This window comes from Cetorhinus maximus, unplaced genomic scaffold (assembly GCF_964194155.1).
Source record: "Cetorhinus maximus unplaced genomic scaffold, sCetMax3.hap1.1 HAP1_SCAFFOLD_1356, whole genome shotgun sequence".
Lineage (NCBI taxonomy): Eukaryota > Metazoa > Chordata > Chondrichthyes > Lamniformes > Cetorhinidae > Cetorhinus > Cetorhinus maximus.
Window position 1 is genome coordinate 50,539 of NW_027597297.1, and position 6,907 is coordinate 57,445.

Below are 6,907 nucleotides of genomic sequence, written 5' to 3' on the forward strand. Positions count from 1 at the left end.
CGATGGGGGTCGATGTCAAGGAGGAGCTCCAAGAGGTGAAGGGCCAGCAAGCCTCGCACTTTGCCTCGGAGGCCTCCAAGATCATCTTCCGTTCCAGAGTCCGCTCCGTGGAGCAGGATGAGACGTGCTCACGTTTCTTCTTCCAAAAGGTACACAGAGAGCGCTCTGTGATCAGCAGCCTGAAGGAAGAAGACGGCTCAGTAAAGTCATCACGGTCCGACATTCTGAGGATCAGCAAATCCTTTTATGCCGGTCTGTATGACGTGAAGCCCACGGACAGCACGGCCTCCCAGTCCTTCCTGTCCTCTATCACGGAGGTCTTAGACCACAGTACGCGGGAGAGCCTAGACAAACCGCTAACTCCTGACGAACTGACTAAGGCCCTCGAGTCCTTCGAGAAGAGTAAAACCCCCGGAAGCGACGGCCTGCCGGCGGAGTTGTATTCGGCTCTGTGGGACTTGATCGGCCCAGACCTGCTAGAAGTGTACGAGAGTATGCTCCTGGCCGGCAGCATGTCAGAATCCATGAGGAAAGGCATCATCACCCTCATCTACAAGCACAAGGGGGAAAGGGAGGAAATTAGAAATTGGCGACCCATTTCACTGTTGAATGTGGACTATAAGATTCTGTCCAAGGTCATCGCCAACCGGGTCAAATCCGCTCTGGAATTGGTGATTCACCCTGACCAGACCTGCTCTGTGCCAGGCAGGAAGATCTCTGACAGCCTGGCGCTGCTCAGGGATACGATTGCCTATGTACAGGACAGGGGTGTGGATACCTGCCTCATCAGCTTGGATCAGGAGAAGGCCTTTGACAGAATATCGCACACCTACATGGGGGATGTGGTCTCCAAAATGGGCTTTGGGGAGGGAATTCGAAATTGGATCCAACTGCTCTACACTAACATCAGTAGCGCAGTCTCAATCAACGGGTGGGAAACAGATAGCTTTCCGATTAAATCTGGAGTCAGGCAGGGCTGTCCTCTCTCGCCTGTCCTTTTCGTGTGCTGCATAGAACCCTTTGCCGAGTCCATCAGGAAGGATCCGGGCATAAGAGGAGTGACGATCCCAGGCAGTGGAGGCACTCAGGTAAAAGCCTCCCTGTACATGGACGACGTCGCCGTCTTCTGCTCGGATCCGCTGTCGGTGCGCAGACTGATGCACGTCTGCGACCAGTTCGAACTGGCCTCGGGAGCCAAGGTAAATCGTGGGAAGAGCGAGGCCATGTTCTTTGGGAACTGGGCTGACCGATCCTTTGTCCCCTTCACTGTCAGGGCTGACGGCCTGAAGGTGCTGGGGATATGGTTCGGAGGGACCGGGGCATGCGTTAGAAACTGGAAGGAGCGAGTGGCTATGGTGAAAAGGAAACTGGGCATGTGGGAGCGACGCTCCCTCTCCATTGCGGGTAAGAACCTGGTCATCAGGTGTGAGGTACTCTCGCTTTTGCTGTACGTGGCGCAGGTCTGGCCCATTCCACACTCCTGCGCGATGGCGATCACTCGAGCCATCTTCCGCTTTATCTGGAGGTCGAAAATGGATCGTGTCTGCAGGGACGCGATGTACAAGCCTCTAGTTAAAGGGGGAAAAAACGTGCCCAACATCGCCCTCATACTGATGGCCACCTTTGTGTGTGGCTGCATCAAGCGGTGCGTAGACCCTCAGTACGCAAACACCAAGTGTCACTACGTGCTGAGGTTCTACCTGTCCCCGGTGTTGCGAAGGATGGGTCTGGCCACGCTGCCGCGGAACGCTCCAAGTAGTTGGACCGTGCCGTACCACCTGTCCCTGGTGGAAAAATTGATGCAGAAAAACACCTTTGACCACAAGTCCATCAGGCAGTGGTCAGCACGTAACGTCCTAGAGGCCCTGTGGGAAAAGGAGAGGGTGGACCCTGTGGGATGGTTCCCCGAGCAGACTGTCAAAGTCATTTGGCAGAATGCCTCATCGCCAGAACTTTCCAACAAGCACCAAGACGTAGCTTGGCTGGTGGTGAGAAAGGCCCTCCCCGTCAGATCCTTCCTACACGCCAGGAGTCTCACCCCCTCTGCACGTTGCCCTCGAGGTGGCTGTGGTGGGGAAGAGACCGTTGTTCACCTCCTTGTGGATTGTGCCTTTGCAAAGAAAGTCTGGAGAGAGATGCAGTGGTTGCTGTCGAGGTTCATCCCGAGCAGTTCTGTGACACAGGACTCTGTGCTCTACGGGCTGTTCCCAGGGACACACACCGAGACAAACATCGACTGCAGCTGGAGGATCATCAACTCGGTGAAAGACGCGCTTTGGTCTGCCCGAAACTTGTTGGTCTTCCAGCACAAAGAGTTGTCCCCGACCGATTGTTGCGGACTGGCACAATCCAAAGTCCAGGACTAGGTGCTGAGGGACGCACTAAAGCTTGGGGCAGCTGCCGCAAAGGCGCAATGGGGAAGGGTCGCTGTCTAAGACCTTTCTACCACAGCGCACCGAGAGACTGGGAACTGTTTAGAGCCCCTCGGGCTGTACAGATCAAAATGAAAGGCTGTAAATGATTGTAATATTGTTTGTACAGATGCACCTGGTGATACATTTTGTAAAAGTTTAACCTGGATTGTACCCTTGTAATGTTGTTTTTGAAATGGTTTTGAATGTGATTGAAGATTTTTTATGAATAAAGTATATTTTTACAAAAAAAAAAAAAAATCTGTTCTTATCAGTTTAATTAACGTGTACGGCCCGGCACAAGGGGCTGAGCGGCTGGAGGTTTTTCAGCAGCTCCCACTGCTGCTGGCGACCTCCAGGCCGGTCATTCTGGGCGGGGACTTCAACTGCATCATCGATGCGGCTGGACGATCCGGCAGGGCCGGAAGCAGATTGGACGCTACGTCCAGATCCCTGATGGATACAGTTAAGGATGCCAAGCTGCACGACGTCTTCAGCAACCCTGCAGACGGAGCGCAGCGTAGATACACCTGGTCGCGGCCAGACGGGTCCATTCGTTCCAGGATAGACTTCCTGTTTGTGTCCCGTGCATTCACAGTCAGATCCACCGATGTCAAGCCGGTGTTCTTCTCTGACCACTGCCTCCTACTGGCGGACTGCCACTTGGAGGAAGACCTGAGGGTGGGCAGGGGGGCATGGAAGCTAAATGTGCAACTGCTGACCCCAGAGAACATTGAGGAGCTCAAGAGGGATTACAAAGGTTGGAGAACCGTGAAACCCCTCTTTGAGTCCCTGACACACTGGTGGGAAGTGATCAAGGGAAGCATCAAGAGGTTTTTCATCCGCAAAGGCACCCAGAAAGCTAGAAAGGAACAGAGGGAAATGTCCCGACTCCAGGAAAAGATGCAGAATCTGCTCCGGCTGCGGTCGATGGGGGTCGATGTCAAGGAGGAGCTCCAAGAGGTGAAGGGCCAGCAAGCCTCGCACTTTGCCTCGGAGGCCTCCAAGATCATCTTCCGTTCCAGAGTCCGCTCCGTGGAGCAGGATGAGACGTGCTCACGTTTCTTCTTCCAAAAGGTACACAGAGAGCGCTCTGTGATCAGCAGCCTGAAGGAAGAAGACGGCTCAGTAAAGTCATCACGGTCCGACATTCTGAGGATCAGCAAATCCTTTTATGCCGGATTGTATGACGTGAAGCCCACGGACAGCACGGCCTCCCAGTCCTTCCTGTCCTCTATCACGGAGGTCTTAGACCACAGTACGCGGGAGAGCCTGGACAAACCGCTAACTCCTGAGGAACTGACTAAGGCCCTCGAGTCCTTCGAGAAGAGTAAAACCCCCGGAAGCGACGGCTTGCCGGCGGAGTTGTATTCGGCTCTGTGGGACTTGATCGGCCCAGCCCTGCTAGGGGTGTACGAGAGTATGCTCCTGGCCGGTAGTATGTCAGAATCCATGAGGAAAGGCATCATCACCCTCATCTACAAGCACAAGGGGGAAAGGGAGGAAATTAGAAATTGGCGACCCATTTCACTGTTGAATGTGGACTATAAGATTCTGTCCAAGGTCATCGCCAACCGGGTCAAATCCGCTCTGGAATTGGTGATTCACCCTGACCAGACCTGCTCTGTGCCAGGCAGGAAGATCTCTGACAGCCTGGCGCTGCTCAGGGATACGATTGCCTACGTACAGGACAGGGGTGTGGATACCTGCCTCATCAGCTTGGATCATGAGAAGGCCTTTGACAGAATATCGCACACCTACATGGGGGATGTGCTCTCCAAAATGGGCTTTGGGGAGGGAATTCGAAATTGGATCCAACTGCTCTACACTAACATCAGTAGCGCAGTCTCAATCAACGGGTGGGAAACAGATAGCTTTCCGATTAAATCTGGAGTCAGGCAGGGCTGTCCTCTCTCGCCTGTCCTTTTCGTGTGTTGCATAGAACCCTTTGCCGAGTCCATCAGGAAGGATCCGGGCATAAGAGGAGTGACGATCCCAGGCAGTGGAGGCACTCAGGTAAAAGCCTCCCTGTACATGGACGACGTCGCCGTCTTCTGCTCGGATCCGCTGTCGGTGCGCAGACTGATGCACATCTGCGACCAGTTCGAACTGGCCTCGGGAGCCAAGGTAAATCGTGGGAAGAGCGAGGCCATGTTCTTTGGGAACTGGGCTGACCGATCCTTTGTCCCCTTCACTGTCAGGGCTGACGGCCTGAAGGTGCTGGGGATATGGTTCGGAGGGACCGGGGCATGCGTTAGAAACTGGAAGGAGCGAGTGGCTATGGTGAAGAGGAAACTGGGCATGTGGGAGCGACGCTCCCTCTCCATTGCGGGTAAGAACCTGGTCATCAGGTGGGAGGTACTCTCGCTGTTGCTGTACGTGGCGCAGGTCTGGCCCATTCCAGACTCCTGCGCGACGGCGATCACTCGAGCCATCTTCCGCTTTATCTGGAGGTCGAAAATGGATCGTGTCCGCAGGGACGCGATCTACAAGCCTCTAGATAAAGGGGGAAAAAACGTGCCCAACATCGCCCTCATACTGATGGCCACCTTTGTGTGCGGCTGCATCAAGCGGTGCGTAGACCCTCACTACGCAAACACCAAGTGTCACTACGTGCTGAGGTTCTACCTGTCCCCGGTGTTGCGAAGGATGGGTCTGGCCACGCTGCCGCGGAACGCTCCAAGTAGTTGGACCGTGCCGTACCACCTGTCCCTGGTGGAAAAATTGATGCAGAAAAACACCTTTGACCACAAGTCCATCAGGCAGTGGTCAGCACGTAACGTCCTAGAGGCCCTGAGGGATAAGGAGAGGGTGGACCCTGTGGGATGGTTCCCCGAGCAGACTGTCAAAGTCATTTGGCAGAATGCCTCATCGCCAGAACTTTCCAACAAGCACCAAGACGTAGCTTGGCTGGTGGTGAGAAAGGACCTCCCCGTCAGATCCTTCCTACACGCCAGGAAGCTCACCCCCTCTGCACGTTGCCCTCGAGGTGGCTGTGGTGGGGAAGAGACCGTTGTCCACCTCCTTGTGGATTGTGCCTTTGCAAAGAAAGTCTGGAGAGAGATGCAGTGGTTGCTGTCGAGGTTCATCCCGAGCAGTTCTGTGACACAGGACTCTGTGCTCTACGGGCTGTTCCCAGGGACACACACCGAGACAAACATCGACTGCAGCTGGAGGATCATCAACTCGGTGAAAGAGGCGCTTTGGTCTGCCCGAAACTTGTTGGTCTTCCAGCACAAAGAGTTGTCCCCGACCGATTGTTGCGGACTGGCACAATCCAAAGTCCAGGACTACGTGCTGAGGGACGCACTAAAGCTTGGGGCAGCTGCCGCAAAGGCGCAATGGGGAAGGGTCGCTGTCTAAGACCTTTCTACCACAGCGCACCGAGAGACTGGGAACTGTTTAGAGCCCCTCGGGCTGTACAGATCAAAATGAAAGGCTGTAAATGATTGTAATATTGTTTGTACTGATGCACCTGGTGATACATTTTGTAAAAGTTTAACCTGGATTGTACCCTTGTAATGTTGTTATTGAAATGGTTTGGAATGTGATTGAAGATATTTTATGAATAAAGTATATTTTTACAAAAAAAAAAAATCTGTTCTTATCAGTTTAAGACCTTTCTACCACAGCGCACCGAGAGACTGGGAACTGTTTAGAGCCCCTCGGGCTGTACAGATCAAAATGAAAGGCTGTAAATGATTGTAATATTGTTTGTACTGATGCACCTGGTGATACATTTTGTAAAAGTTTAACCTGGATTGTACCCTTGTAATGTTGTTATTGAAATGGTTTGGAATGTGATTGAAGATATTTTATGAATAAAGTATATTTTTACAAAAAAAAAAAAAAAATCTGTTCTTATCAGTTTAATATCTGATACGTCCCTTATCTGGGGACCATATATTAAATTGATTTTTGGAGCAGGGAGATGGAATAGGGGCTTGCTCCGTCCATTCCACGCATCGACCCGGTATTGCAGTATCTCTGGGAACGGTGCACCCTCCCCTTTCCAGGGGATTTTCAATGCTAAAAATAGTTTTCTTACAAACATCTGCTTTCTTTACTTCTCAACATGTACATGTTCCAAAATCCAACTTTCTTTCTTTCTCTCTCTCTCTCTCTCTCTCTCTCTCACTCACTCACCCGCAGCAGCTACACACAAAAAACACGCACGCTCACCCAACACTCGCCGGCAGGGCCGGCAGCAGATTGGACGCTACGTCCAGATCCCTGATGGAAACAGTTAAGGATGCCAAGCTGCACGACGTCTTCAGCAACCCTGCAGACCGAGCGCAGCGTAGATACACCTGGTCGCGGCCAGACGGGTCCATTCGTTCCAGGATAGACTTCCTCTTTGTGTCCCGTGCATTCACAGTCAGATCCACCGAGGTCAAGCCGGTGTTCTTCTCTGACCACTGCCTCCTACTGGCGGACTGCCACTTGGAGAAGGACCTGAGGGTGGGCAGGGGGGCATGGAAGCTAAATGTGCAACT

The 6,907-nt window shown here is 52.9% G+C and overlaps 1 pseudogene; it reads left to right on the plus strand.

Annotated features, from left to right (window-relative positions):
- The first annotated feature begins 6,239 nt into the window (after window positions 1-6,239).
- On the plus strand, window positions 6,240-6,418 carry LOC144676106 (U2 spliceosomal RNA; annotated as a pseudogene).
- Window positions 6,419-6,907: the final 489 nt, after the last annotated feature.